Source organism: Panthera pardus, unplaced genomic scaffold (genome assembly GCF_024362965.1).
Source record: "Panthera pardus isolate Hobbes unplaced genomic scaffold, ASM2436296v1 HiC_scaffold_1, whole genome shotgun sequence".
Lineage (NCBI taxonomy): Eukaryota > Metazoa > Chordata > Mammalia > Carnivora > Felidae > Panthera > Panthera pardus.
This window is the reverse complement of record NW_026526654.1, coordinates 88,894,849-88,907,566: the sequence shown is the minus strand read 5'-3', so window position 1 is coordinate 88,907,566 and position 12,718 is coordinate 88,894,849. Positions and strand designations below refer to the sequence as shown.

The 12,718-nt window shown below is 40.5% G+C and overlaps 1 protein-coding gene across 3 annotated transcripts in view; it reads right to left on the bottom strand.

The window, feature by feature from the left end:
- Positions 1-9,614: 9,614 nt before the first annotated feature.
- ZDHHC20 (zinc finger DHHC-type palmitoyltransferase 20) overlaps positions 9,615-12,718 on the bottom strand; it is a 75,639-nt gene continuing 72,535 nt past the window's right edge. For all 3 annotated transcript variants that reach the window (XR_002079618.2, XR_008421596.1, XR_008421601.1), the window contains 2 exons: positions 11,902-12,066; positions 9,615-10,494 (listed from right to left, as the gene is read on the bottom strand). The gene's annotated coding sequence lies outside the window, so the exon portion shown is untranslated. The remainder of the gene's footprint in view (positions 10,495-11,901; positions 12,067-12,718) is intronic.

Genomic DNA, 12,718 nt, shown 5'->3' with positions numbered 1-12,718 from the left:
AAAGGACTCATATCCAGAATATATAAATCATTCTTAAAATTCAGTAACAGGAAAATAATTTTTTTGAATGGACAAAATATTTGGACAGATGCTTCATCAAAGGAAACAAATGGGCTGCAAAAAAACGCATGAGTAAATGCTCAGTATTATTAGTCATTAGGGAAATGCAAATTAAAACCACCATGAGATACCACTACATATCCATTAGAATGTATAAAATTTAAAAGACTGACAATACCAAGTGTCATCAAGGATACAGAATACCTAGAACACTTATATACTGATAAGAATATAAAATGGTGCAACCACTTTGGAAACAGCTTGGAAATTCCTTTAAAAGTTAAACATAACACTTATCATATGACTCAGCCACTCTACTGCTGGGTACTTACTTAAGATTAATGAAAGCATGTGTCCATAGAAAGACCTAAATGTTCATATCAACCTTTAATAAAAAAGTAGAAACAAGTCACTTTCATCTGATGAATGGATAAACATTTGTTGTATATCCTTGTACAAATGTACACAAATGATCTGATAAACACAATCAGATCTGAGTTAAATATTCAAGGAAAAACTAAAGCTTTTAGAGGAAAAAATAAAATCGTCATTATTTGGCCACAGGTAAAGATTTCAACATATCCATGTTATTGCTGCTTCCTTCTTTTATTTTTTTCTTTCTTTGTCTTTCTTCTTTCTTTTCTTTCCTTTCTTTTTCTTTCTCTTTCTTCTTTTTTTCTCTTCCTTTCTTCTTTCTCTCTTTTCTTTCTTCTCTTTCTCTCTCTTTTCTTTCTTCTTTCTTTCTTTCTCTTTTCTTTCTGATGTTGCAAGAATCCTTATCATTTTTTGTTGTTGTTTAGACATTATCTAGGGATAGGTCTGCTGGCAATGAATTCATTTACTTTTTTAAAATTGGAACATAGTTGACACACAGTGTTACGTTAGTTTCAGGTGTACAACACGGTGATTCAATGTCTAGGCTCTATCTTACGCCACGCACCATTGCACCAAATTTTAACTACCATCTGTGACCACAAATTCACTTAGTTTTCATTTGAGAAAGTCTTGATTTACATTTCTTCTGGAATAACATTATCATCAGATATGGGATTCCGCATTGGTAATTCCTTTCTTTCAGCACTTGAAAAATGTGTTGCTTCCTTCTTGCCTCGTCTTTTCAGATGAGAAATCCAAATCCACTGCCATTCTTCTTGTTTTTCCCTACAGGTAAGGTGTCGTTTCTCTCACTGCTTCCAAGAATCGTTTCCCTTGTCTTTTAGTTTTCAGAAGTGATTACGATGGGTGTTGGCTTGGATATCTTTGTATTCTTTGAGAGTCACTCAACTTCTTAAATCTGTAGGTTTCTGTATTTTGTCCAATGTTGGAATGTTGGAATTTTTTTTTGTTCTAGTCCCACAGGTCCTTGAGACTCTGTTCTCCCCTCCTCGAGGGGAGCTCCTTTCTGTTGTTCGGATTGGGTAATTTCATTACTCTCCTTTCAACTTCACTTTCTTCTGTTCCCTCCATTCTACCTACTGTTGAGCCCATCCATTACATTTTCTATTTTGGTTATTGTGTTTTTCAGTTCTAGAACTTCCATTTTTCTTCTTCATAGCTTCTATTTCTTTGCTGAGACTATTTTTCACTTTGCTTCAAGCATGTTTATAATTGCTCACTGGGACATTTTTATGACGGCTGTCTTAACATTCTTGTCAGCTAATTCCAACATCTCAGTGCCAGTGCCTCTTGCATTACCTCTGAAGTTGAGGTTTTTCTGGTTCTTGGTAGGGTTGATTTTTTGTTGTATCTTGGCCATTTTAGGTACGACGGGACCTCGGGTCTTCTTAGATCTTCTGTTTCAGCAGGTCTCCTCTGACACTGCCCACCCTGCCCGCAAGGAAATAGGTAATGTCTCATTTCTGCCAAATGGGGGTGAAAGTCCAGGCTTTCCCTTTGACACTCACCGGGGACAAGGGGTACCTCCTTCTTGTCAGGCAGAGGTGGTATTTTGGGATCCTCTGTAGGCTTTCGCCAACCACACCTCTGGCCGCTGAAGCCTCATTATTACCCCCCACCCCACCCCATGTAGTCTCTAATGTCACTGTGGGAGGGGTGAGGTTTCATTATTATCAGATGGTGGTGAAAGTTCCAGTTTCCCTCCTGGTTTTCTCTGATACGACCCCAGCAGGATGGGGTGGGAGGGGACCTCATTACAGCTGAATGGGAGGAGAAATCTAGGCTCCTCACTGGGCTTTGCTGGTAGGGTAAGGCTAGGGCTTCATTTTGGTGGTTGTGTGTATGTAAGCGTGCTGTTGGACTCAGTGAAGTAGTTATTGTCTGAATGTTTTGTCTTGACAGGTGTTCCTTTCTTGGTCTTTTGGCTGGAGAACAGGCTGCTCCCATTGGTGTTCCACACTGCCAGCTTTTCCAACACCCAGTATTAGATATATGTGGCAAAAAAGAAATGTTGTTTCTTGGGTCCTGAGGTTCCTAAATGGCCTCTCTCTCCACTTTTCAGACCCTTATGTTTTTTAGGTAATATCCAGAAATTTTTGTTGTACTTAGTGGGAGTCATAGGGGGCATTATTCAATCTTGTTCTAGAGCTGGAAGTCCTGGAGAAATCTTGGATTACAAACTCACTGTCTTTGCCACTCAGATTTCCTTTCATCTTATCAGTTTTGGTAAGTTGTGTTTCTTTAGGGATGTTTTATCTAAGTTATCAAATTCATTGGCATAACGTTTGTAATATTCCCTTTCTATTCTCTTGATGTCAGTAGGATCTGTAGTGACTTCTTCATTACTGATACTAGTGATTTATGTATTGATCGAGACTTTGCTAATAACTTTGGTAATGTTTCCAGAGAACTTTTGGTTCTATTAGTTTTTGTGCTATTTTTCGTATTCTACATCATTATTCTCTGGTCTTATTTTTACCTTCTTTTCATTTGAGCGTCATTTGCTTTTCTTCTTCTGGCCTTTTAATTTAGATCGATTTTGAAGGTTCTTGAAAATACAAGCTTTTAAATATTTAATTTTCCCCGTATGTACTTCATTAGCTGCACAAGACAGGTTTTGAAATTTTGTATTTTCATTATCATTCAGTTCCAAGTATTTACTAATTTCCTTTCTGATTTTTTTGACCCATTGATATTTTTAAAAAATGTTTAATTTTGAGACAGAGAGTGAGCGAGCGAGAGAGCACGAGTAGGGGAGGGTCAGAGAGAGAGAGGGAGAGGGAATCCCTCTGTCTCTGCGCTATCAGCACAGAGCCCAATGTGGGGCTTGATCCCATGAACCATGAGATCATGACCTGAGCCAAAATCAAGAGCTGGATGCTTGACTGACCGAGCCACCCAGGTGCCCTGACCCATTGATAGATTTATATGCTACGAAAGGACAAATCCTTCCTGAATTTTTCAGTGTTCCTACGAAGTCTTAACCTCCTGAGCTGTAAAATTGATTTTAAGGTGCTTACTTTTAACTCCCCTAGAAATAATAGATTTTCATATATCACTTTGCAGCCATTTGCCCCTGAAAGGTAGAACTAATGGTTACCATCCAAAAGATAAATCCAAAAGATAAGACAATAATCTCTTTGGGTTCCAGAGTAGAGACCTAGGCTAATGGCAAGGCTGACTGAATGAATAACCCAGACCTCAGGAGTGATTTTGGACATTATCTTCCTTTTAGTCTCCCCTCCAGGGAAATATAGTTACATTTCAAAGGTAAGGACCCAGGATCCTTCCTCCTCTCATTGGACAGAAATTCTCTAAGTGCAGAAATTCATATTTTCAGGATTCCCCTCTGACAGTATAATCGCCCCACCACATATGTAGGCATACACAGTCTGAGTTCATCGTCTGCACAGTGTTAGGCATGCGGGGACTAATAATACTGCAGTGTTATTCTGGCTGTTCTTAATGTGAATTAGGCTGACCTCTGACCAAGGTGACTGGTGTTTCTGCTAGTATCTATATAAATATGTAAGAAAGGTAACATCGCAGATCCTTCACTTAATCAGTGTGTCTTTTAATTTCCAATAATTTAAGCTCTTCTAGATGTCTTATTGCTATTAATTTAGTGTTATGCTGTCACGGTAATAAGACATTGAAAATGATTTCAGCCTTTTAAAATTTATTGAAATTTTTTTTTATGGCTCACCATGTGGTCTTAGTGAACATCCCATGAGTGCATTCTAAGGTTAATGGGTGAGGTGTTCTGAAATGTCAGTTACGTCAAGGTGGGTAATAGTGTCATTCAAGTCTTTTTATATTCTTACTTTATATCCTGACTTTCGGTATAGCCATTTTATCAATTATAAAGAAAGGCGTTTAGAATATCCTATGACTCCAGGTTTGTCTGTTTCTCTCTTTAGTTGTTTTCATGTATTTGAAGCTTTGTAATTAGGCACATAAAAATTTGCAGGCATTATGCCTTCCTAAGGTCTTGATCTTTGTTTTTTTTTTAATTTTTAATGTTTATTTTTGAGAGAGAGAGACAGAGAGTGTGAGCAGGGTAGAGGCAGAGAGAGAGGAAGACACAGAATCCGAAGCAGGCTCCAGGCTCTGAGCTGTCAGCACAGAGCCCAACGCGGGGCTCAAACTCAGACTGTGAGATCATGACCTGAGCTGAAGTGGATGCTTAACCGACCGAGCCACCCAGGCACCCCTAAAGCCTTGATCTTTTATCACTATGAAAGTATATTTTATCTGATGACTAATGTTTGCATGATGTATATTTATTTTTTCATCCTTTTACTTTCAAGTTATCTTTGTGTTTAAAATACATTTCTTAGAAATACCATATAGTCATAGAATAGGGTCTTGTGTTTTTTTTTTAATCCAATATGACAATTACTGTCTTTGTAGTATTTAGTGTATACTTACATTTAAGTATACATTTAAGCATACATTTAAGTATAACTTACACTTAAGTTATGAGTAAAGTCTGCCATTTTGCTATTTGTTTTCAATTAGTCTCATTTGTTTTTGTGTGTGTGTGTGTCTCAGTTCCCCTCTTGACTTCTTTTGGGCTAACATTTCTTATTATTCCATTTTGACTCCTTTGTTCACTTTTTGACTATACCTCTCTGCAGTATTTTTTAGCAGTTTCTCCAGGAATATGAAATACCTCTTTATCAGTCTATTTAGAGTTAATATTATGCTACTTTCGCTACAATTGTATAGTTCCATTTACCAACCCATCCTTTGTGCTTTTACTATGTTACAAATCTCACAATACAGCGCTATACTTTGTTTTAAACAAGCACCTCTTAGACATTTTTAAGTTTAGTTTATTTTGAAAGAGAGAGAGAATGCAAGTGAGGCCGGGCAGAGAGAGAAGGAGAGAATCCCAAGCAGGCTGACACCATCAGCACAGAGCCCCACGCAGGGCTCGAACTCATGAACTGCGAGATCATGACCCGAGCCAAAACCAAGAATTGGGTGCTTACCCGACTGAGCCCCCCGGGAGCTCCTAAACAAGCACATCTTTTAGAGAAGATACTAAAATATAATTTTACAAACTATCTACACACTTACCATTACTGTAATCGTTTCCTGTCTATAGATCTGATGCACAAAATTTGTATTTCCTATCTAGATATCTCTTCTAAGCTCCAGATTAAAATATCCCATTATTTCACATCTTTACCGAGATGCTATCTCCAAGTTAAAATGTTCAAAACCAGGGGCGCCTGAGTGGCTCAGTTGGTTAAGCGTCCAACTCTTGATTTCGGGTCAAGCCATGATCTCACGGTTCAAGGGATCGAGCACCACATTGGGCTCTGTCTACACTGTCAGCGCAGATTGGGATTCTGCTTGGAATTCTCCTCTCTGTCCCTCCCCGGCTCACGTGCGCATGCTCTCTTTCAAAATAAATAAACATTAAAAAAAAAATAAAATGTTCAAAAATGTTCAAAACCAAACTATTCACCCCAAAGAATCTTTTCTCATTAACCTATTATGGAAATTCACATTTTCTCATACCAGAAGCCTGAAACTTCAAAGCAACGATTCCTCATATTATTATTACTTATTTGCTGCCCTTTTTCTTTTAAAAAGTTGTTGGTAAAAATGGAAAACTTTCTGTTCCATCCATTTTTGTTCCTTCCTTATACCTTAACTTGAACATGAGTCATTTGCCCACTGAGTGATCTATATGAGCAGCACAATAAAGACCGTATGTATTATTTCACAGACTTTATTTCTAGCCACAATTCTAAATTACTCTTATACTATGTTCAATAAATTATCCCTAACTGAAACCAAGAGAGTCATTTACGGTGTCAGCGCAAATCCCACAAGCTTCGTGACATACATGGGTGGGGCGCCCGGGTGGCTCAGTCGGTTAAGCGTCCGTCCAACTTCAGCTCACGTCGTGATCTCGCGGTTAGTGGGTTCAAGCCCCACGTCGGGCTCTGTGCTGACAGCTCAGAGCCTGGAGCCTGCTTTCCGATTCTGTGTCTCCCCCTCTCTCTGTTGCTCCCGTGCTCTGTCTCTCTGTCTCTTGATAATAAATAAAAAAACATTTAAAAGAATTAAAAAAAAAAAAAAAAAAAAAGCTTCATGACACACGAGTCTGATTCCAGCCGGGGAGCTTTATCTCCACAGTCAAGGACGGTTTTGTTGGCTGTACTCTTTGTTTATGCTGACAACTTCTGTTTGTTGAAATTTCCAAGAAGCAGATGTTACTTTGTATTTATTTTGATGCCACAGGAATTTCACTGAGCTGATTCCCATGATGACTGAAAAATTCATGTAGTATATAACATACGAAGCAAAACATGAACGATCCCTTCACGGCCACCCTACTTACTCCTCCCCCTTTTCCAACCGTCTTGGTGCTTCCTTCCAATCTCCTTCAATGCCTTTATGTATGTTTTACTCCTCAAATTTAAAAGTAGTATGTGCCCATCACAGAGAACTAAAAAATAATTCGATAACAGAACAAACTTGCTTATAATCACAAAATCAGAGCCCAGTGCCCAGGTACCCACACTTTGTCTATGACTGGGGGTCATACACATGGTTTTGCGTCTTACATTTTCATGTATTGTGAATAATGTCCTGTGTCAGAGTCTGAAAGCATTGGTAGTTTTATCAATATGAGTTAACACCTCCAACTCAGACCATTAAGAAAGGCAGTTTAGTCTTTGCTAGGAGAAAAATACGTTTCATCTTAGAAGCAGGAAAGAACATCAGGCCTCTGTAAATATTTCAATTAGAAGGGCCCCTTTTCTCTTAATAATCAGTGTAAAATACAGCACTAAGCAACAAAGCACAGAATATATAACTGAATGCTTCTAAGACTAATCATTATTTGATCTATATACTACTAGAGTATTAGCAAGAAAGCATGTTTTCAATTTAATTGCTTAACAATGTATCTATATAGTTACATAAAATGCTGATTGACATCGATTGATCTGCAGCTATAATCTAAATATAAACACATCTGTAGAACCCTAACCGTGTCCTGCCTTTTCTCTCACAAACCAATGAATAAGTACTGAATGGATAGTTCTCAAAGGTGGTTTGGGGCGCCCGGGTGGCTCAGTCCATTGAGTGTCCGACTTTGGCTCAGGTCATGATCTCATGGTTCGGGGGTTCGAGTCCCGTGTAGGGCTCTGCACTGACAGGTCTGAGCCTGCTTTGGATTCTGTCTCCCTCTCTCTCTCTCTTTCTCTGCCCCCCTCCAAAATAAATAAATAAACATTTAAAAAAAAAGGTGGTTTAACAATTCCACCTATAAAATATGTCTCCAACTCTACATAAAACTAAACAGAAAGATATTTTAAAAATGTTATTCCACTCGGTGTTTCAAAACAAGAAATGTAATTTCACCCACTTCAAAGGCATGTTAAAGAAAACACACATATGTGGACCTTCTGGCTCACAGGAGGCCAAGGAGCAATTCTCTTCAGTCTTCCTGAATCCGGGTTCATCCGACACCAGCCACCTCCCCCATGCTGCCTAAGTTCAACCCCAAGGAGATCAAAGCCGTGCCACCTCTGCCCTGGCTCCTAACATCGGCCCCCTGGGTCAATCTCCAAAAAGGGTTGGTGATTACATCGCCAAGGCAACGAGTGACCGGAAGGGTCTGAGGATAACAGTAAAACTGACCATTCATCGGTATGACAGGTCCAGGCTGAACTGGTACCTTCTGCCTCTGCCCTGATTATCAGAGCCCTCAAGGAACCGCCAAGAGAGAGAAGCAGAAAAACACTAAGCACAGTGGAAATACCACTTTTGAGGAGACTCTCAACACTGCCTGACGGACGTGGCACTGATCTTCAGCCAGAGAACTCTCTGGAGCCTGACACAGATCCTGGGCACTGCCCAGTATGTGGGCTGCAATGTTGACGGCCACCACCCTCGTGACATCATTGACGACGTCAATGGAGGTGCAGCCGAATGCCCGCTAGTTAACAACTACAAAGGAAAAGTATTTCAGTAAAGGATCATTTAACAACCGAAACAAACAAACAAACAAAAAACAAAACAAGCCCCCAGACCACCAAAAACCCCTCACACATATGGAACGAAGTATGATTTGCAGTGTTTCCTAAAAGTGAACAGACTGGCAGCGGACCTTTCCTTTCATACATTCTTCTGTCACTTTTCCAGTAAAGAGTCACAAATGTGATACACAGAGATGGACTAACCACATCAGTTCCAGAAGACAGTTCTCTTTTGTAAACCCCATCACAGGACCTTAGGTTTTGAATTTAACAACCAAGAAAAAAAAAGTATGAAAAACCACATTATTTTACTATTTGTAACACACATCTTCACTTCAAAGTGTCTGGAAAGACCAGATGTTAAAATACGGACCCAGTGTTCACTCTGCACACAGCCGTTTGGAATAAAGGGCACAAGGGGAGGGCCGGTTACAATCTGAAAGTGTCGCCTAAATAGGAACATTCTGGCAAATTCTTTCCTTACTTCTTTGTCTTCACAGCCTATCTCAAGGACAAAATACAGGCATGTTGTACTTCAGGGGTAGATGAAGAATTTCACTTCTAAAAGTAATGTTGAAAAGTCTTTCTTACAAACTTAACCAAGAAAGTATACGAAAGTATTTATTAGCTCCCTATTTGTTATATGAAATTAGAGCACGCCCTTTTCTTTTTTTTTTTTTTTTTTTTTTTTCAAATTTTTTTTTCAACGTTTTTTATTTATTTTTGGGACAGAGAGAGACAGAGCATGAACGGGGGAGGGGCAGAGAGAGAGGGAGACACAGAATCGGAAACAGGCTCCAGGCTCCGAGCCATCAGCCCAGAGCCTGACGCGGGGCTCGAACTCACGGACCGCGAGATCGTGACCTGGCTGAAGTCGGACGCTTAACCGACTGCACCACCCAGGCGCCCCGAGCACGCCCTTTTCTGTTATATACACCACATACACAGCGACACTACAGTAAACGTGCATAATTCCCTTCTCACTCTCCTCCACCCACTTGGTGAATGTATAAATTATTTCTATTTATACATTCAACAGTGATTCACTGTTTCCATTAGAAAGACAATCTACGACTATTGAAATATTCTCCCTATTGTTGTATATCATATGTAACATATGACAAGCACACCTAAGCATGTAGAAAAGCTACGTATTTTAAATAAGGACTTAAGTTTAATCACTATATACACTACGTCCAGGACGCTGGAAAACCATGCACATACGGACAACAGTTCCAACACATTCTGGGGAAACCCTTCCCCATCCCTCACTGTCTTCTCTCCTTCCCTCGAACTCTGGAAACAAGCGTGGACCTGAATCCAAGAAGCGATGCAGAGACTGCATTTCCGCAAGTCGTTTCCGGGTGATGTGTCTCTTGAGTGAATTTTAACAGAAAGACCATCGCAAAACAAGTCGTTTTTCTAACTGGACCTTCAGCATACGTCGACAGCTTCTCTGCATCGAGAAAGGCTACAGACTGCAAACAGGGGCTTGAGGTTTCTTGTAAAAGGCTGAGCAAAGTGTTACCGCAGCTTGTCCACCCTGTACAGGTTGGTCGTTGGCAAACCTTCCCAACAGGCGGTCGTCCCTTCCGGGCAGCCACATGAGCTACTGTTCATGCCTGGCACCGAGAACGCCCGGGGGCCCGCTCTGCCTGCCGGCACCCCGGCAGATTCGGGCCTGGGAGCTTCCCCTGCCATTCCAGCGTGTGGGTCCTGGGGTCCCGGTATGTCTCCGGCGGCAGCCAGAGGGCAGGGGCAGCTGCGACCCCACCCGAGTCAGCCCCGGACTCCCCCTGGTCCCACCACTCACCCATCCTCTGGAGCAGGTGCTCCACAAGTAGGCGGAGTTTGAACCCACAGGTACACGACAGGTACTTTGAAGCCTCTAGGCGGGATCACACCCTGTGGGCAGAGCGCTGCGATTTGATTATTTCACGTAACGTCTCCAAGATCGTTCCAGTGGAGACACTTTAGTTTTGATGAAAATAGCTACACGTGGCCTCTTCTTCAAATGCCTTCATCGTGGTCTCTGGAAAAGAGCGACATAATGTAGCAGATTTCCTATAAATGAACACTGGTATTCCTTTTGTACTGCTTTTACCAAAGCCTCTCAAACAACTCGCCTTATGTGCGTATCTCTAAGTACGAAGATTACGCAGTGAAACTTGGGACATGTATTGCTAAATCACTTTTTTAGTAAAGTGAAGCCATTTTACGTTCCCGCCAAAATGCTTCTTTAGCAACACTGGCTATTATCTACCATAGGCAAAAATAATCTTATTGGTGTTTTCACTTGCATTTCTTTAATTAATGAAGCGAAGTATCTTCTATCCGCTATTATTGATCCGTATTTCTTTTGTGAATTTCTTATTGTTCTATCTCCATTTTTTCCTATTAGTGCTAATTTTCTTAATTTTGCAGGTATTCAAATCTGTCTTGCTTTACAGTCACCAGCACTGCACCCACTTAGAAATCCCTTTCCTAGCCCATTATTAAATCCATTACCCATGGGTTTTGTTTTTTTGTTTTTTTTTTGCAGTATTTGCTTTCACTATCTAACATATCATGAGCAACTGAAATCTGTTCTGATGTAGGATGTGAAGGACTTTTTTCCCAAGTGGCTAGCACATTGGCCCAGCATCATATATCAAATAACTGATTTCTCCCTCACTGGTCTATAGAATATCTAAACCACCATTGTTCTGTTTTAAAAGTAACATGCACATAATATAAAAATAAATTAGTGAGAGGGCACACAGTGAAATGTATGTAACCTATTCCACCACCACCCCCCCCCCCCCCCCCCGTTTCCTCTCTGGAGACACTAATAGTTCATTGTGTATCCTTTCAGATAGTCTCTTGCATTAGGCCTCCGTAAACGGCAGTGGGACATGCGGTTTCCAGTCCTGTTGCTTTAAACAGCTCTGCAACTAACATCCTCATGTACCGCTCATAACGCGTAAGTAAATGTGTAACACTCCCCAAAGCAGAACTGCTAGGCCAGAGAATATGGACATTTGGAAGCATGATTTTGCCAAACTGCTCTCCAATGATGCTGCCCCATAAATTTATACTTCCACTAAAATGTGTGAAAGACCGACTAGTATTTTTGAAGTTTGGGATAATTTTATAGGCTCTGATGCTCACTTGTGAGAGCTCGGGACACGACAGAGTAATGAACATGAAATTCTTTCCTCCAATTGTTTTCTGAACTTCCGTGTTCATTTTGTGCGTAGTTAGTAAAAAAAAAAAAAAAAAAAAAAGTCCTCAAGAATTTATAGTCCAGTGAGTTGACTTCAAAGTACATGTGACTGATCTGTGGCTAAATTAAATTAGTAATATAGCACAGCGATGCTAACTTGGCCTGGAGGCCACGGGGAAGTATGATGTAAGTATGATTTCTACTGCATTGGGAATCCTGGATGAAGAGAATTACCTTGTATGGAGAATGGGCTGACAGGTGGTGACATTCTTGCCGGAAGAACAGCAGGAGGGGAGTTAAGGAACCTTAAATCCTCTTTATCAAATGCAAGGCACGGATATGCAGGGGTTCAAGAAAATGAGGCTAACTTCACAGAGTTGTTAAAACATTCATAAAAACCTGTTACACGCAAAAGACTAAATGTTAGTTCTCATCCCTCTAGATTCTGGAGTACCTGAGTAGAAGATAGGTAAAAGAGGCCAACATCTTTTCCAGAAAGGTTCCGAAAAGCTAACTTACGAGAAGTGAGAAAAGTAAGGCCGATGCGATGTCACTACTGCTCTTGGTGTCAAAATGGCCCCTTGACCAGTCAGGAGTCTGTCCTCCTTCCGACCTCAAACACGGTGCTCTAAATTACCACGCCCCCCGCCGTCCCGCCAATTAAAACAGAAAAGGCTGCTGCATCTCTACTGGTTCTTGCAAATGGTTTGAAATTTTGCTCGTCTAAAAATTGGAATCACGGCTCTCAGAACCTTCCTGTTTTGTCCAGCAGCCTCAAATAACAAAACCGCTGATTTGGAAGGGAATGAGAATACAAATGTCAGAAAGAATTCTACGCAAGATAAAACCCATTATTCAGCATTCTGACAACCACAGTTCAACTTTTACAGGGTTTCCAAGGTACTTACAATCCTAAAGTGACTTTTGAATTGAAAGTTAACATGTTCAGAAAAAGCAAACTTAAGACGTTCTGAATAAGCAATCTCTGGCCTACATAAACTACAATACGTTTGCACTCAAATAGCACCTGTCTTAGATGTGGTTAGCACAA